Source organism: Eleutherodactylus coqui, chromosome 2 (assembly GCF_035609145.1).
Source record: "Eleutherodactylus coqui strain aEleCoq1 chromosome 2, aEleCoq1.hap1, whole genome shotgun sequence".
NCBI lineage: Eukaryota > Metazoa > Chordata > Amphibia > Anura > Eleutherodactylidae > Eleutherodactylus > Eleutherodactylus coqui.
The window spans coordinates 307,461,110-307,478,708 of NC_089838.1; the positions used below are offsets into that span (position 1 = coordinate 307,461,110).

The 17,599-nt window shown below is 45.6% G+C and overlaps 63 non-coding genes across 63 annotated transcripts; 42 read left to right on the top strand and 21 right to left on the bottom strand.

Moving 5' to 3' along the window:
- Positions 1-98: 98 nt before the first annotated feature.
- TRNAE-CUC (transfer RNA glutamic acid (anticodon CUC)) lies at positions 99-170 on the bottom strand. The gene has a single exon. It is a non-coding gene; the product is annotated as a tRNA-Glu (tRNA).
- A 441-nt stretch (positions 171-611) lies between these two features.
- Positions 612-684, top strand: TRNAM-CAU (transfer RNA methionine (anticodon CAU)). The gene has a single exon. It is a non-coding gene; the product is annotated as a tRNA-Met (tRNA).
- A 218-nt stretch (positions 685-902) lies between these two features.
- TRNAR-ACG (transfer RNA arginine (anticodon ACG)) lies at positions 903-975 on the top strand. The gene has a single exon. It is a non-coding gene; the product is annotated as a tRNA-Arg (tRNA).
- Positions 976-983: 8 nt separating this feature from the next.
- Positions 984-1,055, top strand: TRNAH-GUG (transfer RNA histidin (anticodon GUG)). Its single transcript has one exon. It is a non-coding gene; the product is annotated as a tRNA-His (tRNA).
- Positions 1,056-1,181: 126 nt separating this feature from the next.
- TRNAE-CUC (transfer RNA glutamic acid (anticodon CUC)) lies at positions 1,182-1,253 on the bottom strand. The gene has a single exon. It is a non-coding gene; the product is annotated as a tRNA-Glu (tRNA).
- Positions 1,254-1,468: 215 nt separating this feature from the next.
- TRNAE-UUC (transfer RNA glutamic acid (anticodon UUC)) lies at positions 1,469-1,540 on the bottom strand. Its single transcript has one exon. It is a non-coding gene; the product is annotated as a tRNA-Glu (tRNA).
- A 164-nt stretch (positions 1,541-1,704) lies between these two features.
- TRNAM-CAU (transfer RNA methionine (anticodon CAU)) lies at positions 1,705-1,777 on the top strand. Its single transcript has one exon. It is a non-coding gene; the product is annotated as a tRNA-Met (tRNA).
- A 218-nt stretch (positions 1,778-1,995) lies between these two features.
- Positions 1,996-2,068, top strand: TRNAR-ACG (transfer RNA arginine (anticodon ACG)). Its single transcript has one exon. It is a non-coding gene; the product is annotated as a tRNA-Arg (tRNA).
- Positions 2,069-2,076: 8 nt separating this feature from the next.
- TRNAH-GUG (transfer RNA histidin (anticodon GUG)) lies at positions 2,077-2,148 on the top strand. The gene has a single exon. It is a non-coding gene; the product is annotated as a tRNA-His (tRNA).
- Positions 2,149-2,274: 126 nt separating this feature from the next.
- Positions 2,275-2,346, bottom strand: TRNAE-CUC (transfer RNA glutamic acid (anticodon CUC)). Its single transcript has one exon. It is a non-coding gene; the product is annotated as a tRNA-Glu (tRNA).
- A 450-nt stretch (positions 2,347-2,796) lies between these two features.
- TRNAM-CAU (transfer RNA methionine (anticodon CAU)) lies at positions 2,797-2,869 on the top strand. The gene has a single exon. It is a non-coding gene; the product is annotated as a tRNA-Met (tRNA).
- A 218-nt stretch (positions 2,870-3,087) lies between these two features.
- Positions 3,088-3,160, top strand: TRNAR-ACG (transfer RNA arginine (anticodon ACG)). Its single transcript has one exon. It is a non-coding gene; the product is annotated as a tRNA-Arg (tRNA).
- Positions 3,161-3,878: 718 nt separating this feature from the next.
- Positions 3,879-3,951, top strand: TRNAM-CAU (transfer RNA methionine (anticodon CAU)). Its single transcript has one exon. It is a non-coding gene; the product is annotated as a tRNA-Met (tRNA).
- A 299-nt stretch (positions 3,952-4,250) lies between these two features.
- On the top strand, positions 4,251-4,322 carry TRNAH-GUG (transfer RNA histidin (anticodon GUG)). The gene has a single exon. It is a non-coding gene; the product is annotated as a tRNA-His (tRNA).
- Positions 4,323-4,448: 126 nt separating this feature from the next.
- TRNAE-CUC (transfer RNA glutamic acid (anticodon CUC)) lies at positions 4,449-4,520 on the bottom strand. Its single transcript has one exon. It is a non-coding gene; the product is annotated as a tRNA-Glu (tRNA).
- A 215-nt stretch (positions 4,521-4,735) lies between these two features.
- TRNAE-UUC (transfer RNA glutamic acid (anticodon UUC)) lies at positions 4,736-4,807 on the bottom strand. The gene has a single exon. It is a non-coding gene; the product is annotated as a tRNA-Glu (tRNA).
- Positions 4,808-4,962: 155 nt separating this feature from the next.
- Positions 4,963-5,035, top strand: TRNAM-CAU (transfer RNA methionine (anticodon CAU)). Its single transcript has one exon. It is a non-coding gene; the product is annotated as a tRNA-Met (tRNA).
- A 299-nt stretch (positions 5,036-5,334) lies between these two features.
- On the top strand, positions 5,335-5,406 carry TRNAH-GUG (transfer RNA histidin (anticodon GUG)). Its single transcript has one exon. It is a non-coding gene; the product is annotated as a tRNA-His (tRNA).
- Positions 5,407-5,532: 126 nt separating this feature from the next.
- TRNAE-CUC (transfer RNA glutamic acid (anticodon CUC)) lies at positions 5,533-5,604 on the bottom strand. The gene has a single exon. It is a non-coding gene; the product is annotated as a tRNA-Glu (tRNA).
- Positions 5,605-6,054: 450 nt separating this feature from the next.
- TRNAM-CAU (transfer RNA methionine (anticodon CAU)) lies at positions 6,055-6,127 on the top strand. Its single transcript has one exon. It is a non-coding gene; the product is annotated as a tRNA-Met (tRNA).
- A 218-nt stretch (positions 6,128-6,345) lies between these two features.
- TRNAR-ACG (transfer RNA arginine (anticodon ACG)) lies at positions 6,346-6,418 on the top strand. Its single transcript has one exon. It is a non-coding gene; the product is annotated as a tRNA-Arg (tRNA).
- An 8-nt stretch (positions 6,419-6,426) lies between these two features.
- Positions 6,427-6,498, top strand: TRNAH-GUG (transfer RNA histidin (anticodon GUG)). The gene has a single exon. It is a non-coding gene; the product is annotated as a tRNA-His (tRNA).
- A 126-nt stretch (positions 6,499-6,624) lies between these two features.
- Positions 6,625-6,696, bottom strand: TRNAE-CUC (transfer RNA glutamic acid (anticodon CUC)). The gene has a single exon. It is a non-coding gene; the product is annotated as a tRNA-Glu (tRNA).
- A 445-nt stretch (positions 6,697-7,141) lies between these two features.
- TRNAM-CAU (transfer RNA methionine (anticodon CAU)) lies at positions 7,142-7,214 on the top strand. Its single transcript has one exon. It is a non-coding gene; the product is annotated as a tRNA-Met (tRNA).
- A 218-nt stretch (positions 7,215-7,432) lies between these two features.
- TRNAR-ACG (transfer RNA arginine (anticodon ACG)) lies at positions 7,433-7,505 on the top strand. Its single transcript has one exon. It is a non-coding gene; the product is annotated as a tRNA-Arg (tRNA).
- Positions 7,506-7,513: 8 nt separating this feature from the next.
- Positions 7,514-7,585, top strand: TRNAH-GUG (transfer RNA histidin (anticodon GUG)). The gene has a single exon. It is a non-coding gene; the product is annotated as a tRNA-His (tRNA).
- A 126-nt stretch (positions 7,586-7,711) lies between these two features.
- On the bottom strand, positions 7,712-7,783 carry TRNAE-CUC (transfer RNA glutamic acid (anticodon CUC)). The gene has a single exon. It is a non-coding gene; the product is annotated as a tRNA-Glu (tRNA).
- A 215-nt stretch (positions 7,784-7,998) lies between these two features.
- On the bottom strand, positions 7,999-8,070 carry TRNAE-UUC (transfer RNA glutamic acid (anticodon UUC)). The gene has a single exon. It is a non-coding gene; the product is annotated as a tRNA-Glu (tRNA).
- Positions 8,071-8,230: 160 nt separating this feature from the next.
- On the top strand, positions 8,231-8,303 carry TRNAM-CAU (transfer RNA methionine (anticodon CAU)). Its single transcript has one exon. It is a non-coding gene; the product is annotated as a tRNA-Met (tRNA).
- Positions 8,304-8,521: 218 nt separating this feature from the next.
- On the top strand, positions 8,522-8,594 carry TRNAR-ACG (transfer RNA arginine (anticodon ACG)). Its single transcript has one exon. It is a non-coding gene; the product is annotated as a tRNA-Arg (tRNA).
- Positions 8,595-8,602: 8 nt separating this feature from the next.
- Positions 8,603-8,674, top strand: TRNAH-GUG (transfer RNA histidin (anticodon GUG)). Its single transcript has one exon. It is a non-coding gene; the product is annotated as a tRNA-His (tRNA).
- A 126-nt stretch (positions 8,675-8,800) lies between these two features.
- On the bottom strand, positions 8,801-8,872 carry TRNAE-CUC (transfer RNA glutamic acid (anticodon CUC)). Its single transcript has one exon. It is a non-coding gene; the product is annotated as a tRNA-Glu (tRNA).
- A 446-nt stretch (positions 8,873-9,318) lies between these two features.
- TRNAM-CAU (transfer RNA methionine (anticodon CAU)) lies at positions 9,319-9,391 on the top strand. Its single transcript has one exon. It is a non-coding gene; the product is annotated as a tRNA-Met (tRNA).
- A 218-nt stretch (positions 9,392-9,609) lies between these two features.
- Positions 9,610-9,682, top strand: TRNAR-ACG (transfer RNA arginine (anticodon ACG)). Its single transcript has one exon. It is a non-coding gene; the product is annotated as a tRNA-Arg (tRNA).
- Positions 9,683-9,690: 8 nt separating this feature from the next.
- TRNAH-GUG (transfer RNA histidin (anticodon GUG)) lies at positions 9,691-9,762 on the top strand. The gene has a single exon. It is a non-coding gene; the product is annotated as a tRNA-His (tRNA).
- Positions 9,763-9,888: 126 nt separating this feature from the next.
- TRNAE-CUC (transfer RNA glutamic acid (anticodon CUC)) lies at positions 9,889-9,960 on the bottom strand. Its single transcript has one exon. It is a non-coding gene; the product is annotated as a tRNA-Glu (tRNA).
- Positions 9,961-10,175: 215 nt separating this feature from the next.
- On the bottom strand, positions 10,176-10,247 carry TRNAE-UUC (transfer RNA glutamic acid (anticodon UUC)). The gene has a single exon. It is a non-coding gene; the product is annotated as a tRNA-Glu (tRNA).
- A 169-nt stretch (positions 10,248-10,416) lies between these two features.
- On the top strand, positions 10,417-10,489 carry TRNAM-CAU (transfer RNA methionine (anticodon CAU)). The gene has a single exon. It is a non-coding gene; the product is annotated as a tRNA-Met (tRNA).
- Positions 10,490-10,707: 218 nt separating this feature from the next.
- Positions 10,708-10,780, top strand: TRNAR-ACG (transfer RNA arginine (anticodon ACG)). Its single transcript has one exon. It is a non-coding gene; the product is annotated as a tRNA-Arg (tRNA).
- Positions 10,781-10,788: 8 nt separating this feature from the next.
- On the top strand, positions 10,789-10,860 carry TRNAH-GUG (transfer RNA histidin (anticodon GUG)). The gene has a single exon. It is a non-coding gene; the product is annotated as a tRNA-His (tRNA).
- Positions 10,861-10,986: 126 nt separating this feature from the next.
- On the bottom strand, positions 10,987-11,058 carry TRNAE-CUC (transfer RNA glutamic acid (anticodon CUC)). The gene has a single exon. It is a non-coding gene; the product is annotated as a tRNA-Glu (tRNA).
- Positions 11,059-11,502: 444 nt separating this feature from the next.
- Positions 11,503-11,575, top strand: TRNAM-CAU (transfer RNA methionine (anticodon CAU)). The gene has a single exon. It is a non-coding gene; the product is annotated as a tRNA-Met (tRNA).
- A 299-nt stretch (positions 11,576-11,874) lies between these two features.
- TRNAH-GUG (transfer RNA histidin (anticodon GUG)) lies at positions 11,875-11,946 on the top strand. The gene has a single exon. It is a non-coding gene; the product is annotated as a tRNA-His (tRNA).
- A 126-nt stretch (positions 11,947-12,072) lies between these two features.
- On the bottom strand, positions 12,073-12,144 carry TRNAE-CUC (transfer RNA glutamic acid (anticodon CUC)). Its single transcript has one exon. It is a non-coding gene; the product is annotated as a tRNA-Glu (tRNA).
- A 215-nt stretch (positions 12,145-12,359) lies between these two features.
- TRNAE-UUC (transfer RNA glutamic acid (anticodon UUC)) lies at positions 12,360-12,431 on the bottom strand. Its single transcript has one exon. It is a non-coding gene; the product is annotated as a tRNA-Glu (tRNA).
- A 158-nt stretch (positions 12,432-12,589) lies between these two features.
- On the top strand, positions 12,590-12,662 carry TRNAM-CAU (transfer RNA methionine (anticodon CAU)). Its single transcript has one exon. It is a non-coding gene; the product is annotated as a tRNA-Met (tRNA).
- Positions 12,663-12,880: 218 nt separating this feature from the next.
- TRNAR-ACG (transfer RNA arginine (anticodon ACG)) lies at positions 12,881-12,953 on the top strand. The gene has a single exon. It is a non-coding gene; the product is annotated as a tRNA-Arg (tRNA).
- Positions 12,954-12,961: 8 nt separating this feature from the next.
- On the top strand, positions 12,962-13,033 carry TRNAH-GUG (transfer RNA histidin (anticodon GUG)). The gene has a single exon. It is a non-coding gene; the product is annotated as a tRNA-His (tRNA).
- A 126-nt stretch (positions 13,034-13,159) lies between these two features.
- Positions 13,160-13,231, bottom strand: TRNAE-CUC (transfer RNA glutamic acid (anticodon CUC)). The gene has a single exon. It is a non-coding gene; the product is annotated as a tRNA-Glu (tRNA).
- A 444-nt stretch (positions 13,232-13,675) lies between these two features.
- Positions 13,676-13,748, top strand: TRNAM-CAU (transfer RNA methionine (anticodon CAU)). Its single transcript has one exon. It is a non-coding gene; the product is annotated as a tRNA-Met (tRNA).
- Positions 13,749-13,966: 218 nt separating this feature from the next.
- On the top strand, positions 13,967-14,039 carry TRNAR-ACG (transfer RNA arginine (anticodon ACG)). The gene has a single exon. It is a non-coding gene; the product is annotated as a tRNA-Arg (tRNA).
- An 8-nt stretch (positions 14,040-14,047) lies between these two features.
- On the top strand, positions 14,048-14,119 carry TRNAH-GUG (transfer RNA histidin (anticodon GUG)). Its single transcript has one exon. It is a non-coding gene; the product is annotated as a tRNA-His (tRNA).
- Positions 14,120-14,245: 126 nt separating this feature from the next.
- TRNAE-CUC (transfer RNA glutamic acid (anticodon CUC)) lies at positions 14,246-14,317 on the bottom strand. Its single transcript has one exon. It is a non-coding gene; the product is annotated as a tRNA-Glu (tRNA).
- A 215-nt stretch (positions 14,318-14,532) lies between these two features.
- TRNAE-UUC (transfer RNA glutamic acid (anticodon UUC)) lies at positions 14,533-14,604 on the bottom strand. The gene has a single exon. It is a non-coding gene; the product is annotated as a tRNA-Glu (tRNA).
- Positions 14,605-14,767: 163 nt separating this feature from the next.
- On the top strand, positions 14,768-14,840 carry TRNAM-CAU (transfer RNA methionine (anticodon CAU)). The gene has a single exon. It is a non-coding gene; the product is annotated as a tRNA-Met (tRNA).
- Positions 14,841-15,058: 218 nt separating this feature from the next.
- Positions 15,059-15,131, top strand: TRNAR-ACG (transfer RNA arginine (anticodon ACG)). The gene has a single exon. It is a non-coding gene; the product is annotated as a tRNA-Arg (tRNA).
- An 8-nt stretch (positions 15,132-15,139) lies between these two features.
- Positions 15,140-15,211, top strand: TRNAH-GUG (transfer RNA histidin (anticodon GUG)). Its single transcript has one exon. It is a non-coding gene; the product is annotated as a tRNA-His (tRNA).
- A 126-nt stretch (positions 15,212-15,337) lies between these two features.
- TRNAE-CUC (transfer RNA glutamic acid (anticodon CUC)) lies at positions 15,338-15,409 on the bottom strand. Its single transcript has one exon. It is a non-coding gene; the product is annotated as a tRNA-Glu (tRNA).
- A 451-nt stretch (positions 15,410-15,860) lies between these two features.
- On the top strand, positions 15,861-15,933 carry TRNAM-CAU (transfer RNA methionine (anticodon CAU)). The gene has a single exon. It is a non-coding gene; the product is annotated as a tRNA-Met (tRNA).
- Positions 15,934-16,151: 218 nt separating this feature from the next.
- Positions 16,152-16,224, top strand: TRNAR-ACG (transfer RNA arginine (anticodon ACG)). The gene has a single exon. It is a non-coding gene; the product is annotated as a tRNA-Arg (tRNA).
- Positions 16,225-16,942: 718 nt separating this feature from the next.
- On the top strand, positions 16,943-17,015 carry TRNAM-CAU (transfer RNA methionine (anticodon CAU)). The gene has a single exon. It is a non-coding gene; the product is annotated as a tRNA-Met (tRNA).
- A 299-nt stretch (positions 17,016-17,314) lies between these two features.
- TRNAH-GUG (transfer RNA histidin (anticodon GUG)) lies at positions 17,315-17,386 on the top strand. The gene has a single exon. It is a non-coding gene; the product is annotated as a tRNA-His (tRNA).
- A 126-nt stretch (positions 17,387-17,512) lies between these two features.
- On the bottom strand, positions 17,513-17,584 carry TRNAE-CUC (transfer RNA glutamic acid (anticodon CUC)). The gene has a single exon. It is a non-coding gene; the product is annotated as a tRNA-Glu (tRNA).
- Between the last annotated feature and the right edge of the window lie 15 nt (positions 17,585-17,599).

Consider the following 17,599-nt stretch of genomic DNA (forward strand, 5'->3'; position numbering starts at 1 on the left):
GTAGACGGCAAGCCTGAATGATACTTTTATGAACTTTTTGAGCGCTATCTTAATTCAGAGGGTCTTTCGATGTAGTTGCAAGCTTAGGAAAATGCTCATTCCCATACCGGGAGTCGAACCCGGGCCGCCTGGGTGAGAACCAGGAATCCTAACCGCTAGACCATATGGGAACCGCTGAGACCCTTTTTCAGTAATAAGTAGAAAAAAAATCAGTTTCATGATTTGAAAACTCATTTTTAAGCATGGATGGCATCAACAACCACTTGCAAGTGGCCTCGTTAGCGCAGCATTTTTGGCTGCCAAGAGCATCTGCAAACTAAGCCGCTTAATTCTGCAAGAAAGGTGCAGGCCTTTGAATGCAGGCACAAGCTTAGCAAAACACTCATTCCCATACCGGGAGTCGAACCCGGGCCGCCTGGGTGAAAACCAGGAATCCTAACCGCTAGACCATATGAGAAAAGTTGCTTTCACAGCTTGCTTTAAACTTTCCAATATATGTAGATATATACATGTACATATTAAAAAAAAAAAAAAAAAAAAAAAAAAAGAAGTTTTGTGCTTACAGAATTCCATCTTATCTCTGGACGGCAACAACCAATCACATGCAAGATGCCTCGTTAGCGCAGTAGGTAGCGCGTCAGTCTCATAATCTGAAGGTCGTGAGTTCGATCCTCACACGGGGCATGGATCTATCCTTGTTTTTTCCCTCCGCCTTAACTGGATAGGCACTGCTCTTTGCCATTCAATACCGAAACGATACTGGATAATATGGAAAGGTAGCAAACAAGGCAGAAGGGTTTTGGCTAGGGGCTAAAAGCAACCGTGTTGAGGTATTTGAATATGGCTGCGAGCGTAGCAAAAGTCCAAAATGGGGAGCATGATTAGTGGCAACCTCTCACACAGGGCCAGTGGCGCAATGGATAACGCGTCTGACTACGGATCAGAAGATTGTAGGTTCGACTCCTACCTGGCTCGTGAATGTCGCCGTGATCGTATAGTGGTTAGTACTCTGCGTTGTGGCCGCAGCAACCCCGGTTCGAATCCGGGTCACGGCATTCTTGATGAAAAAGCAAAGGTGCTCTTGTAGACGGCAAGCCTGAATGATACTTTTATGAACTTTTTGAGCGCTATCTTAATTCAGAGGGTCTTTCGATGTAGTTGCAAGCTTAGGAAAATGCTCATTCCCATACCGGGAGTCGAACCCGGGCCGCCTGGGTGAGAACCAGGAATCCTAACCGCTAGACCATATGGGAACCGCTGAGACCCTTTTTCAGTAATAAGTAGAAAAAAAATCAGTTTCATGATTTGAAAACTCATTTTTAAGCATGGATGGCATCAACAACCACTTGCAAGTGGCCTCGTTAGCGCAGCATTTTTGGCTGCCAAGAGCATCTGCAAACTAAGCCGCTTAATTCTGCAAGAAAGGTGCAGGCCTTTGAATGCAGGCACAAGCTTAGCAAAACACTCATTCCCATACCGGGAGTCGAACCCGGGCCGCCTGGGTGAAAACCAGGAATCCTAACCGCTAGACCATATGGGAAAAGTTGCTTTCACAGCTTGCTTTAAACTTTCCAATATATGTAGATATATACATGTACATATTAAAAAAAAAAAAAAAAAAAAAAAAAAAAAAAAAAAAAGAGGTTTTGTGCTTACAGAATTCCATCTTATCTCTGGACGGCAACAACCAATCACACGCAAGATGCCTCGTTAGCGCAGTAGGTAGCGCGTCAGTCTCATAATCTGAAGGTCGTGAGTTCGATCCTCACACGGGGCATGGATCTATCCATGTTTTTTCCCTCCGCCTTAACTGGATAGGCACTGCTCTTTGCCATTCAATACCGAAACGATACTGGATAATATGGAAAGGTAGCAAACAAGGCAGAAGGGTTTTGGCTAGGGGCTAAAAGCAACCGTGTTGAGGTCTTTGAATATGGCTGCGAGCGTAGCAAAAGTCCAAAATGGGGAGCATGATTAGTGGCAACCTCTCACACAGGGCCAGTGGCGCAATGGATAACGCGTCTGACTACGGATCAGAAGATTGTAGGTTCGACTCCTACCTGGCTCGTGAATGTCGCCGTGATCGTATAGTGGTTAGTACTCTGCGTTGTGGCCGCAGCAACCCCGGTTCGAATCCGGGTCACGGCATTCTTGATGAAAAAGCAAAGGTGCTCTTGTAGACGGCAAGCCTGAATGATACTTTTATGAACTTTTTGAGCGCTATCTTAATTCAGAGGGTCTTTCGATGTAGTTGCAAGCTTAGGAAAATGCTCATTCCCATACCGGGAATCGAACCCGGGCCGCCTGGGTGAGAACCAGGAATCCTAACCGCTAGACCATATGGGAACCGCTGAGACCCTTTTTCAGTAATAAGTAGAAAAAAAATCAGTTTCATGATTTGAAAACTCATTTTTAAGCATGGATGGCATCAACAACCACTTGCAAGTGGCCTCGTTAGCGCAGCATTTTTGGCTGCCAAGAGCATCTGCAAACTAAGCCGCTTAATTCTGCAAGAAAGGTGCAGGCCTTTGAATGCAGGCACAAGCTTAGCAAAACACTCATTCCCATACCGGGAGTCGAACCCGGGCCGCCTGGGTGAAAACCAGGAATCCTAACCGCTAGACCATATGAGAAAAGTTGCTTTCACAGCTTGCTTTAAACTTTCCAATATATGTAGATATATACATGTACATATTAAAAAAAAAAAAAAAAAAAAAAAAAAAAAAAAAAAAGAAGTTTTGTGCTTACAGAATTCCATCTTATCTCTGGACGGCAACAACCAATCACACGCAAGATGCCTCGTTAGCGCAGTAGGTAGCGCGTCAGTCTCATAATCTGAAGGTCGTGAGTTCGATCCTCACACGGGGCATGGATCTATCCTTGTTTTTTCCCTCCGCCTTAACTGGATAGGCACTGCTCTTTGCCATTCAATACCGAAACGATACTGGATAATATGGAAAGGTAGCAAACAAGGCAGAAGGGTTTTGGCTAGGGGCTAAAAGCAACCGTGTTGAGGTATTTGAATATGGCTGCGAGCGTAGCAAAAGTCCAAAATGGGGAGCATGATTAGTGGCAACCTCTCACACAGGGCCAGTGGCGCAATGGATAACGCGTCTGACTACGGATCAGAAGATTGTAGGTTCGACTCCTACCTGGCTCGTGAATGTCGCCGTGATCGTATAGTGGTTAGTACTCTGTGTTGTGGCCGCAGCAACCCCGGTTCGAATCCGGGTCACGGCATTCTTGATGAAAAAGCAAAGGTGCTCTTGTAGACGGCAAGCCTGAATGATACTTTTATGAACTTTTTGAGCGCTATCTTAATTCAGAGGGTCTTTCGATGTAGTTGCAAGCTTAGGAAAATGCTCATTCCCATACCGGGAGTCGAACCCGGGCCGCCTGGGTGAGAACCTGGAATCCTAACCGCTAGACCATATGGGAACCGCTGAGACCCTTTTTCAGTAATAAGTAGAAAAAAAATCAGTTTCATGATTTGAAAACTCATTTTTAAGCATGGATGGCATCAACAACCACTTGCAAGTGGCCTCGTTAGCGCAGCATTTTTGGCTGCCAAGAGCATCTGCAAACTAAGCCGCTTAATTCTGCAAGAAAGGTGCAGGCCTTTGAATGCAGGCACAAGCTTAGCAAAACACTCATTCCCATACCGGGAGTCGAACCCGGGCCGCCTGGGTGAAAACCAGGAATCCTAACCGCTAGACCATATGAGAAAAGTTGCTTTCACAGCTTGCTTTAAACTTTCCAATATATGTAGATATATACATGTACATATTAAAAAAAAAAAAAAAAAAAAAAAAAAGAAGTTTTGTGCTTACAGAATTCCATCTTATCTCTGGACGGCAACAACCAATCACATGCAAGATGCCTCGTTAGCGCAGTAGGTAGCGCGTCAGTCTCATAATCTGAAGGTCGTGAGTTCGATCCTCACACGGGGCATGGATCTATCCTTGTTTTTTCCCTCCGCCTTAACTGGATAGGCACTGCTCTTTGCCATTCAATACCGAAACGATACTGGATAATATGGAAAGGTAGCAAACAAGGCAGAAGGGTTTTGGCTAGGGGCTAAAAGCAACCGTGTTGAGGTCTTTGAATATGGCTGCGAGCGTAGCAAAAGTCCAAAATGGGGAGCATGATTAGTGGCAACCTCTCACACAGGGCCAGTGGCGCAATGGATAACGCGTCTGACTACGGCTCAGAAGATTGTAGGTTCGACTCCTACCTGGCTCGTGAATGTCGCCGTGATCGTATAGTGGTTAGTACTCTGCGTTGTGGCCGCAGCAACCCCGGTTCGAATCCGGGTCACGGCATTCTTGATGAAAAAGCAAAGGTCCTCTTGTAGACGGCAAGCCTGAATGATACTTTTATGAACTTTTTGAGCGCTATCTTAATTCAGAGGGTCTTTCGATGTAGTTGCAAGCTTAGGAAAATGCTCATTCCCATACCGGGAGTCGAACCCGGGCCGCCTGGGTGAGAACCAGGAATCCTAACCGCTAGACCATATGGGAACCGCTGAGACCCTTTTTCAGTAATAAGTAGAAAAAAAATCAGTTTCATGATTTGAAAACTCATTTTTAAGCATGGATGGCATCAACAACCACTTGCAAGTGGCCTCGTTAGCGCAGCATTTTTGGCTGCCAAGAGCATCTGCAAACTAAGCCGCTTAATTCTGCAAGAAAGGTGCAGGCCTTTGAATGCAGGCACAAGCTTAGCAAAACACTCATTCCCATACCGGGAGTCGAACCCGGGCCGCCTGGGTGAAAACCAGGAATCCTAACCGCTAGACCATATGGGAAAAGTTGCTTTCACAGCTTGCTTTAAACTTTCCAATATATGTAGATATATACATGTACATATTAAAAAAAAAAAAAAAAAAAAAAAAAAAAGAGGTTTTGTGCTTACAGAATTCCATCTTATCTCTGGACGGCAACAACCAATCACACGCAAGATGCCTCGTTAGCGCAGTAGGTAGCGCGTCAGTCTCATAATCTGAAGGTCGTGAGTTCGATCCTCACACGGGGCATGGATCTATCCATGTTTTTTCCCTCCGCCTTAACTGGATAGGCACTGCTCTTTGCCATTCAATACCGAAACGATACTGGATAATATGGAAAGGTAGCAAACAAGGCAGAAGGGTTTTGGCTAGGGGCTAAAAGCAACCGTGTTGAGGTATTTGAATATGGCTGCGAGCGTAGCAAAAGTCCAAAATGGGGAGCATGATTAGTGGCAACCTCTCACACAGGGCCAGTGGCGCAATGGATAACGTGTCTGACTACGGATCAGAAGATTGTAGGTTCGACTCCTACCTGGCTCGTGAATGTCGCCGTGATCGTATAGTGGTTAGTACTCTGCGTTGTGGCCGCAGCAACCCCGGTTCGAATCCGGGTCACGGCATTCTTGATGAAAAAGCAAAGGTGCTCTTGTAGACGGCAAGCCTGAATGATACTTTTATGAACTTTTTGAGCGCTATCTTAATTCAGAGGGTCTTTCGATGTAGTTGCAAGCTTAGGAAAATGCTCATTCCCATACCGGGAGTCGAACCCGGGCCGCCTGGGTGAGAACCAGGAATCCTAACCGCTAGACCATATGGGAACCGCTGAGACCCTTTTTCAGTAATAAGTAGAAAAAAAATCAGTTTCATGATTTGAAAACTCATTTTTAAGCATGGATGGCATCAACAACCACTTGCAAGTGGCCTCGTTAGCGCAGCATTTTTGGCTGCCAAGAGCATCTGCAAACTAAGCCGCTTAATTCTGCAAGAAAGGTGCAGGCCTTTGAATGCAGGCACAAGCTTAGCAAAACACTCATTCCCATACCGGGAGTCGAACCCGGGCCGCCTGGGTGAAAACCAGGAATCCTAACCGCTAGACCATATGAGAAAAGTTGCTTTCACAGCTTGCTTTAAACTTTCCAATATATGTAGATATATACATGTACATATTAAAAAAAAAAAAAAAAAAAAAAAAAAAAAAAAAAAAGAAGTTTTGTGCTTACAGAATTCCATCTTATCTCTAGACGGCAACAACCAATCACATGCAAGATGCCTCGTTAGCGCAGTAGGTAGCGCGTCAGTCTCATAATCTGAAGGTCGTGAGTTCGATCCTCACACGGGGCATGGATCTATCCTTGTTTTTTCCCTCCGCCTTAACTGGATAGGCACTGCTCTTTGCCATTCAATACCGAAACGATACTGGATAATATGGAAAGGTAGCAAACAAGGCAGAAGGGTTTTGGCTAGGGGCTAAAAGCAACCGTGTTGAGGTATTTGAATATGGCTGCGAGCGTAGCAAAAGTCCAAAATGGGGAGCATGATTAGTGGCAACCTCTCACACAGGGCCAGTGGCGCAATGGATAACGCGTCTGACTACGGATCAGAAGATTGTAGGTTCGACTCCTACCTGGCTCGTGAATGTCGCCGTGATCGTATAGTGGTTAGTACTCTGCGTTGTGGCCGCAGCAACCCCGGTTCGAATCCGGGTCACGGCATTCTTGATGAAAAAGCAAAGGTGCTCTTGTAGACGGCAAGCCTGAATGATACTTTTATGAACTTTTTGAGCGCTATCTTAATTCAGAGGGTCTTTCGATGTAGTTGCAAGCTTAGGAAAATGCTCATTCCCATACCGGGAGTCGAACCCGGGCCGCCTGGGTGAGAACCAGGAATCCTAACCGCTAGACCATATGGGAACCGCTGAGACCCTTTTTCAGTAATAAGTAGAAAAAAAATCAGTTTCATGATTTGAAAACTCATTTTTAAGCATGGATGGCATCAACAACCACTTGCAAGTGGCCTCGTTAGCGCAGCATTTTTGGCTGCCAAGAGCATCTGCAAACTAAGCCGCTTAATTCTGCAAGAAAGGTGCAGGCCTTTGAATGCAGGCACAAGCTTAGCAAAACACTCATTCCCATACCGGGAGTCGAACCCAGGCCGCCTGGGTGAAAACCAGGAATCCTAACCGCTAGACCATATGAGAAAAGTTGCTTTCACAGCTTGCTTTAAACTTTCCAATATATGTAGATATATACATGTACATATTAAAAAAAAAAAAAAAAAAAAAAAAAAAAAAAGAAGTTTTGTGCTTACAGAATTCCATCTTATCTCTGGACGGCAACAACCAATCACATGCAAGATGCCTCGTTAGCGCAGTAGGTAGCGCGTCAGTCTCATAATCTGAAGGTCGTGAGTTCGATCCTCACACGGGGCATGGATCTATCCTTGTTTTTTCCCTCCGCCTTAACTGGATAGGCACTGCTCTTTGCCATTCAATACCGAAACGATACTGGATAATATGGAAAGGTAGCAAACAAGGCAGAAGGGTTTTGGCTAGGGGCTAAAAGCAACCGTGTTGAGGTATTTGAATATGGCTGCGAGCGTAGCAAAAGTCCAAAATGGGGAGCATGATTAGTGGCAACCTCTCACACAGGGCCAGTGGCGCAATGGATAACGCGTCTGACTACGGATCAGAAGATTGTAGGTTCGACTCCTACCTGGCTCGTGAATGTCGCCGTGATCGTATAGTGGTTAGTACTCTGCGTTGTGGCCGCAGCAACCCCGGTTCGAATCCGGGTCACGGCATTCTTGATGAAAAAGCAAAGGTGCTCTTGTAGACGGCAAGCCTGAATGATACTTTTATGAACTTTTTGAGCGCTATCTTAATTCAGAGGGTCTTTCGATGTAGTTGCAAGCTTAGGAAAATGCTCATTCCCATACCGGGAGTCGAACCCGGGCCGCCTGGGTGAGAACCAGGAATCCTAACCGCTAGACCATATGGGAACCGCTGAGACCCTTTTTCAGTAATAAGTAGAAAAAAAATCAGTTTCATGATTTGAAAACTCATTTTTAAGCATGGATGGCATCAACAACCACTTGCAAGTGGCCTCGTTAGCGCAGCATTTTTGGCTGCCAAGAGCATCTGCAAACTAAGCCGCTTAATTCTGCAAGAAAGGTGCAGGCCTTTGAATGCAGGCACAAGCTTAGCAAAACACTCATTCCCATACCGGGAGTCGAACCCGGGCCGCCTGGGTGAAAACCAGGAATCCTAACCGCTAGACCATATGGGAAAAGTTGCTTTCACAGCTTGCTTTAAACTTTCCAATATATGTAGATATATACATGTACATATTAAAAAAAAAAAAAAAAAAAAAAAAAAAAAAAAAGAGGTTTTGTGCTTACAGAATTCCATCTTATCTCTGGACGGCAACAACCAATCACACGCAAGATGCCTCGTTAGCGCAGTAGGTAGCGCGTCAGTCTCATAATCTGAAGGTCGTGAGTTCGATCCTCACACGGGGCATGGATCTATCCATGTTTTTTCCCTCCGCCTTAACTGGATAGGCACTGCTCTTTGCCATTCAATACCGAAACGATACTGGATAATATGGAAAGGTAGCAAACAAGGCAGAAGGGTTTTGGCTAGGGGCTAAAAGCAACCGTGTTGAGGTCTTTGAATATGGCTGCGAGCGTAGCAAAAGTCCAAAATGGGGAGCATGATTAGTGGCAACCTCTCACACAGGGCCAGTGGCGCAATGGATAACGCGTCTGACTACGGATCAGAAGATTGTAGGTTCGACTCCTACCTGGCTCGTGAATGTCGCCGTGATCGTATAGTGGTTAGTACTCTGCGTTGTGGCCGCAGCAACCCCGGTTCGAATCCGGGTCACGGCATTCTTGATGAAAAAGCAAAGGTGCTCTTGTAGACGGCAAGCCTGAATGATACTTTTATGAACTTTTTGAGCGCTATCTTAATTCAGAGGGTCTTTCGATGTAGTTGCAAGCTTAGGAAAATGCTCATTCCCATACCGGGAGTCGAACCCGGGCCGCCTGGGTGAGAACCAGGAATCCTAACCGCTAGACCATATGGGAACCGCTGAGACCCTTTTTCAGTAATAGGTAGAAAAAAAATCAGTTTCATGATTTGAAAACTCATTTTTAAGCATGGATGGCATCAACAACCACTTGCAAGTGGCCTCGTTAGCGCAGCATTTTTGGCTGCCAAGAGCATCTGCAAACTAAGCCGCTTAATTCTGCAAGAAAGGTGCAGGCCTTTGAATGCAGGCACAAGCTTAGCAAAACACTCATTCCCATACCGGGAGTCGAACCCGGGCCGCCTGGGTGAAAACCAGGAATCCTAACCGCTAGACCATATGAGAAAAGTTGCTTTCACAGCTTGCTTTAAACTTTCCAATATATGTAGATATATACATGTACATATTAAAAAAAAAAAAAAAAAAAAAAAAAAAAAAAAGAAGTTTTGTGCTTACAGAATTCCATCTTATCTCTGGACGGCAACAACCAATCACATGCAAGATGCCTCGTTAGCGCAGTAGGTAGCGCGTCAGTCTCATAATCTGAAGGTCGTGAGTTCGATCCTCACACGGGGCATGGATCTATCCTTGTTTTTTCCCTCCGCCTTAACTGGATAGGCACTGCTCTTTGCCATTCAATACCGAAACGATACTGGATAATATGGAAAGGTAGCAAACAAGGCAGAAGGGTTTTGGCTAGGGGCTAAAAGCAACCGTGTTGAGGTATTTGAATATGGCTGCGAGCGTAGCAAAAGTCCAAAATGGGGAGCATGATTAGTGGCAACCTCTCACACAGGGCCAGTGGCGCAATGGATAACGCGTCTGACTACGGATCAGAAGATTGTAGGTTCGACTCCTACCTGGCTCGTGAATGTCGCCGTGATCGTATAGTGGTTAGTACTCTGCGTTGTGGCCGCAGCAACCCCGGTTCGAATCCGGGTCACGGCATTCTTGATGAAAAAGCAAAGGTGCTCTTGTAGACGGCAAGCCTGAATGATACTTTTATGAACTTTTTGAGCGCTATCTTAATTCAGAGGGTCTTTCGATGTAGTTGCAAGCTTAGGAAAATGCTCATTCCCATACCGGGAGTCGAACCCGGGCCGCCTGGGTGAGAACCAGGAATCCTAACCGCTAGACCATATGGGAACCGCTGAGACCCTTTTTCAGTAATAAGTAGAAAAAAAATCAGTTTCATGATTTGAAAACTCATTTTTAAGCATGGATGGCATCAACAACCACTTGCAAGTGGCCTCGTTAGCGCAGCATTTTTGGCTGCCAAGAGCATCTGCAAACTAAGCCGCTTAATTCTGCAAGAAAGGTGCAGGCCTTTGAATGCAGGCACAAGCTTAGCAAAACACTCATTCCCATACCGGGAGTCGAACCCGGGCCGCCTGGGTGAAAACCAGGAATCCTAACCGCTAGACCATATGGGAAAAGTTGCTTTCACAGCTTGCTTTAAACTTTCCAATATATGTAGATATATACATGTACATATTAAAAAAAAAAAAAAAAAAAAAAAAAAAAAAAAAAAAAAAAAAGAGGTTTTGTGCTTACAGAATTCCATCTTATCTCTGGACGGCAACAACCAATCACACGCAAGATGCCTCGTTAGCGCAGTAGGTAGCGCGTCAGTCTCATAATCTGAAGGTCGTGAGTTCGATCCTCACACGGGGCATGGATCTATCCATGTTTTTTCCCTCCGCCTTAACTGGATAGGCACTGCTCTTTGCCATTCAATACCGAAACGATACTGGATAATATGGAAAGGTAGCAAACAAGGCAGAAGGGTTTTGGCTAGGGGCTAAAAGCAACCGTGTTGAGGTCTTTGAATATGGCTGCGAGCGTAGCAAAAGTCCAAAATGGGGAGCATGATTAGTGGCAACCTCTCACACAGGGCCAGTGGCGCAATGGATAACGCGTCTGACTACGGATCAGAAGATTGTAGGTTCGACTCCTACCTGGCTCGTGAATGTCGCCGTGATCGTATAGTGGTTAGTACTCTGCGTTGTGGCCGCAGCAACCCCGGTTCGAATCCGGGTCACGGCATTCTTGATGAAAAAGCAAAGGTGCTCTTGTAGACGGCAAGCCTGAATGATACTTTTATGAACTTTTTGAGCGCTATCTTAATTCAGAGGGTCTTTCGATGTAGTTGCAAGCTTAGGAAAATGCTCATTCCCATACCGGGAGTCGAACCCGGGCCGCCTGGGTGAGAACCAGGAATCCTAACCGCTAGACCATATGGGAACCGCTGAGACCCTTTTTCAGTAATAAGTAGAAAAAAAATCAGTTTCATGATTTGAAAACTCATTTTTAAGCATGGATGGCATCAACAACCACTTGCAAGTGGCCTCGTTAGCGCAGCATTTTTGGCTGCCAAGAGCATCTGCAAACTAAGCCGCTTAATTCTGCAAGAAAGGTGCAGGCCTTTGAATGCAGGCACAAGCTTAGCAAAACACTCATTCCCATACCGGGAGTCGAACCCGGGCCGCCTGGGTGAAAACCAGGAATCCTAACCGCTAGACCATATGAGAAAAGTTGCTTTCACAGCTTGCTTTAAACTTACCAATATATGTAGATATATACATGTACATATTAAAAAAAAAAAAAAAAAAAAAAAAAAAAAAGAAGTTTTGTGCTTACAGAATTCCATCTTATCTCTGGACGGCAACAACCAATCACATGCAAGATGCCTCGTTAGCGCAGTAGGTAGCGCGTCAGTCTCATAATCTGAAGGTCGTGAGTTCGATCCTCACACGGGGCATGGATCTATCCTTGTTTTTTCCCTCCGCCTTAACTGGATAGGCACTGCTCTTTGCCATTCAATACCGAAACGATACTGGATAATATGGAAAGGTAGCAAACAAGGCAGAAGGGTTTTGGCTAGGGGCTAAAAGCAACCGTGTTGAGGTATTTGAATATGGCTGCGAGCGTAGCAAAAGTCCAAAATGGGGAGCATGATTAGTGGCAACCTCTCACACAGGGCCAGTGGTGCAATGGATAACGCGTCTGACTACGGATCAGAAGATTGTAGGTTCGACTCCTACCTGGCTCGTGAATGTCGCCGTGATCGTATAGTGGTTAGTACTCTGCGTTGTGGCCGCAGCAACCCCGGTTCGAATCCGGGTCACGGCATTCTTGATGAAAAAGCAAAGGTGCTCTTGTAGACGGCAAGCCTGAATGATACTTTTATGAACTTTTTGAGCGCTATCTTAATTCAGAGGGTCTTTCGATGTAGTTGCAAGCTTAGGAAAATGCTCATTCCCATACCGGGAGTCGAACCCGGGCCGCCTGGGTGAGAACCAGGAATCCTAACCGCTAGACCATATGGGAACCGCTGAGACCCTTTTTCAGTAATAAGTAGAAAAAAAATCAGTTTCATGATTTGAAAACTCATTTTTAAGCATGGATGGCATCAACAACCACTTGCAAGTGGCCTCGTTAGCGCAGCATTTTTGGCTGCCAAGAGCATCTGCAAACTAAGCCGCTTAATTCTGCAAGAAAGGTGCAGGCCTTTGAATGCAGGCACAAGCTTAGCAAAACACTCATTCCCATACCGGGAGTCGAACCCGGGCCGCCTGGGTGAAAACCAGGAATCCTAACCGCTAGACCATATGGGAAAAGTTGCTTTCACAGCTTGCTTTAAACTTTCCAATATATGTAGATATATACATGTACATATTAAAAAAAAAAAAAAAAAAAAAAAAAAAAAAAGAGGTTTTGTGCTTACAGAATTCCATCTTATCTCTGGACGGCAACAACCAATCACACGCAAGATGCCTCGTTAGCGCAGTAGGTAGCGCGTCAGTCTCATAATCTGAAGGTCGTGAGTTCGATCCTCACACGGGGCATGGATCTATCCATGTTTTTTCCCTCCGCCTTAACTGGATAGGCACTGCTCTTTGCCATTCAATACCGAAACGATACTGGATAATATGGAAAGGTAGCAAACAAGGCAGAAGGGTTTTGGCTAGGGGCTAAAAGCAACCGTGTTGAGGTCTTTGAATATGGCTGCGAGCGTAGCAAAAGTCCAAAATGGGGAGCATGATTAGTGGCAACCTCTCACACAGGGCCAGTGGCGCAATGGATAACGCGTCTGACTACGGATCAGAAGATTGTAGGTTCGACTCCTACCTGGCTCGTGAATGTCGCCGTGATCGTATAGTGGTTAGTACTCTGCGTTGTGGCCGCAGCAACCCCGGTTCGAATCCGGGTCACGGCATTCTTGATGAAAAAGCAAAGGTGCTCTTGTAGACGGCAAGCCTGAATGATACTTTTATGAACTTTTTGAGCGCTATCTTAATTCAGAGGGTCTTTCGATGTAGTTGCAAGCTTAGGAAAATGCTCATTCCCATACCGGGAGTCGAACCCGGGCCGCCTGGGTGAGAACCAGGAATCCTAACCGCTAGACCATATGGGAACCGCTGAGACCCTTTTTCAGTAATAGGTAGAAAAAAAATCAGTTTCATGATTTGAAAACTCATTTTTAAGCATGGATGGCATCAACAACCACTTGCAAGTGGCCTCGTTAGCGCAGCATTTTTGGCTGCCAAGAGCATCTGCAAACTAAGCCGCTTAATTCTGCAAGAAAGGTGCAGGCCTTTGAATGCAGGCACAAGCTTAGCAAAACACTCATTCCCATACCGGGAGTCGAACCCGGGCCGCCTGGGTGAAAACCAGGAATCCTAACCGCTAGACCATATGAGAAAAGTTGCTTTCACAGCTTGCTTTAAACTTTCCAATATATGTAGATATATACATGTACATATTAAAAAAAAAAAAAAAAAAAAAAAAAAAAAAGAAGTTTTGTGCTTACAGAATTCCATCTTATCTCTGGACGGCAACAACCAATCACATGCAAGATGCCTCGTTAGCGCAGTAGGTAGCGCGTCAGTCTCATAATCTGAAGGTCGTGAGTTCGATCCTCACACGGGGCATGGATCTATCCTTGTTTTTTCCCTCCGCCTTAACTGGATAGGCACTGCTCTTTGCCATTCAATACCGAAACGATACTGGATAATATGGAAAGGTAGCAAACAAGGCAGAAGGGTTTTGGCTAGGGGCTAAAAGCAACCGTGTTGAGGTATTTGAATATGGCTGCGAGCGTAGCAAAAGTCCAAAATGGGGAGCATGATTAGTGGCAACCTCTCACACAGGGCCAGTGGCGCAATGGATAACGCGTCTGACTACGGATCAGAAGATTGTAGGTTCGACTCCTACCTGGCTCGTGAATGTCGCCGTGATCGTATAGTGGTTAGTACTCTGCGTTGTGGCCGCAGCAACCCCGGTTCGAATCCGGGTCACGGCATTCTTGATGAAAAAGCAAAGGTGCTCTTGTAGACGGCAAGCCTGAATGATACTTTTATGAACTTTTTGAGCGCTATCTTAATTCAGAGGGTCTTTCGATGTAGTTGCAAGCTTAGGAAAATGCTCATTCCCATACCGGGAGTCGAACCCGGGCCGCCTGGGTGAGAACCAGGAATCCTAACCGCTAGACCATATGGGAACCGCTGAGACCCTTTTTCAGTAATAAGTAGAAAAAAAATCAGTTTCATGATTTGAAAACTCATTTTTAAGCATGGATGGCATCAACAACCACTTGCAAGTGGCCTCGTTAGCGCAGCATTTTTGGCTGCCAAGAGCATCTGCAAACTAAGCCGCTTAATTCTGCAAGAAAGGTGCAGGCCTTTGAATGCAGGCACAAGCTTAGCAAAACACTCATTCCCATACCGGGAGTCGAACCCGGGCCGCCTGGGTGAAAACCAGGAATCCTAACCGCTAGACCATATGGGAAAAGTTGCTTTCACAGCTTGCTTTAAACTTTCCAATATATGTAGATATATACATGTACATATTAAAAAAAAAAAAAAAAAAAAAAAAAAAAAAAAAAAAGAGGTTTTGTGCTTACAGAATTCCATCTTATCTCTGGACGGCAACAACCAATCACACGCAAGATGCCTCGTTAGCGCAGTAGGTAGCGCGTCAGTCTCATAATCTGAAGGTCGTGAGTTCGATCCTCACACGGGGCATGGATCTATCCATGTTTTTTCCCTCCGCCTTAACTGGATAGGCACTGCTCTTTGCCATTCAATACCGAAACGATACTGGATAATATGGAAAGGTAGCAAACAAGGCAGAAGGGTTTTGGCTAGGGGCTAAAAGCAACCGTGTTGAGGTCTTTGAATATGGCTGCGAGCGTAGCAAAAGTCCAAAATGGGGAGCATGATTAGTGGCAACCTCTCACACAGGGCCAGTGGCGCAATGGATAACGCGTCTGACTACGGATCAGAAGATTGTAGGTTCGACTCCTACCTGGCTCGTGAATGTCGCCGTGATCGTATAGTGGTTAGTACTCTGCGTTGTGGCCGCAGCAACCCCGGTTCGAATCCGGGTCACGGCATTCTTGATGAAAAAGCAAAGGTGCTCTTGTAGACGGCAAGCCTGAATGATACTTTTATGAACTTTTTGAGCGCTATCTTAATTCAGAGGGTCTTTCGATGTAGTTGCAAGCTTAGGAAAATGCTCATTCCCATACCGGGAATCGAACCCGGGCCGCCTGGGTGAGAACCAGGAATCCTAACCGCTAGACCATATGGGAACCGCTGAGACCCTTTTTCAGTAATAAGTAGAAAAAAAATCAGTTTCATGATTTGAAAACTCATTTTTAAGCATGGATGGCATCAACAACCACTTGCAAGTGGCCTCGTTAGCGCAGCATTTTTGGCTGCCAAGAGCATCTGCAAACTAAGCCGCTTAATTCTGCAAGAAAGGTGCAGGCCTTTGAATGCAGGCACAAGCTTAGCAAAACACTCATTCCCATACCGGGAGTCGAACCCGGGCCGCCTGGGTGAAAACCAGGAATCCTAACCGCTAGACCATATGAGAAAAGTTGCTTTCACAGCTTGCTTTAAACTTTCCAATATATGTAGATATATACATGTACATATTAAAAAAAAAAAAAAAAAAAAAAAAAAAAAAAAAAAAAGAAGTTTTGTGCTTACAGAATTCCATCTTATCTCTGGACGGCAACAACCAATCACACGCAAGATGCCTCGTTAGCGCAGTAGGTAGCGCGTCAGTCTCATAATCTGAAGGTCGTGAGTTCGATCCTCACACGGGGCATGGATCTATCCTTGTTTTTTCCCTCCGCCTTAACTGGATAGGCACTGCTCTTTGCCATTCAATACCGAAACGATACTGGATAATATGGAAAGGTAGCAAACAAGGCAGAAGGGTTTTGGCTAGGGGCTAAAAGCAACCGTGTTGAGGTATTTGAATATGGCTGCGAGCGTAGCAAAAGTCCAAAATGGGGAGCATGATTAGTGGCAACCTCTCACACAGGGCCAGTGGCGCAATGGATAACGCGTCTGACTACGGATCAGAAGATTGTAGGTTCGACTCCTACCTGGCTCGTGAATGTCGCCGTGATCGTATAGTGGTTAGTACTCTGTGTTGTGGCCGCAGCAACCCCGGTTCGAATCCGGGTCACGGCATTCTTGATGAAAAAGCAAAGGTGCTCTTGTAGACGGCAAGCCTGAATGATACTTTTATGAACTTTTTGAGCGCTATCTTAATTCAGAGGGTCTTTCGATGTAGTTGCAAGCTTAGGAAAATGCTCATTCCCATACCGGGAGTCGAACCCGGGCCGCCTGGGTGAGAACCTGGAATCCTAACCGCTAGACCATATGGGAACCGCTGAGACCCTTTTTCAGTAATAAGTAGAAAAAAAATCAGTTTCATGATTTGAAAACTCATTTTTAAGCATGGATGGCATCAACAACCACTTGCAAGTGGCCTCGTTAGCGCAGCATTTTTGGCTGCCAAGAGCATCTGCAAACTAAGCCGCTTAATTCTGCAAGAAAGGTGCAGGCCTTTGAATGCAGGCACAAGCTTAGCAAAACACTCATTCCCATACCGGGAGTCGAACCCGGGCCGCCTGGGTGAAAACCAGGAATCCTAACCGCTAGACCATATGAGAAAAGTTGCTTTCACAGCTTGCTTTAAACTTTCCAATATATGTAGATATATACATGTACATATTAAAAAAAAAAAAAAAAAAAAAAAAAAGAAGTTTTGTGCTTACAGAATTCCATCTTATCTCTGGACGGCAACAACCAATCACATGCAAGATGCCTCGTTAGCGCAGTAGGTAGCGCGTCAGTCTCATAATCTGAAGGTCGTGAGTTCGATCCTCACACGGGGCATGGATCTATCCTTGTTTTTTCCCTCCGCCTTAACTGGATAGGCACTGCTCTTTGCCATTCAATACCGAAACGATACTGGATAATATGGAAAGGTAGCAAACAAGGCAGAAGGGTTTTGGCTAGGGGCTAAAAGCAACCGTGTTGAGGTCTTTGAATATGGCTGCGAGCGTAGCAAAAGTCCAAAATGGGGAGCATGATTAGTGGCAACCTCTCACACAGGGCCAGTGGCGCAATGGATAACGCGTCTGACTACGGCTCAGAAGATTGTAGGTTCGACTCCTACCTGGCTCGTGAATGTCGCCGTGATCGTATAGTGGTTAGTACTCTGCGTTGTGGCCGCAGCAACCCCGGTTCGAATCCGGGTCACGGCATTCTTGATGAAAAAGCAAAGGTGCTCTTGTAGACGGCAAGCCTGAATGATACTTTTATGAACTTTTTGAGCGCTATCTTAATTCAGAGGGTCTTTCGATGTAGTTGCAAGCTTAGGAAAATGCTCATTCCCATACCGGGAGTCGAACCCGGGCCGCCTGGGTGAGAACCAGGAATCCTAACCGCTAGACCATATGGGAACCGCTGAGACCCTT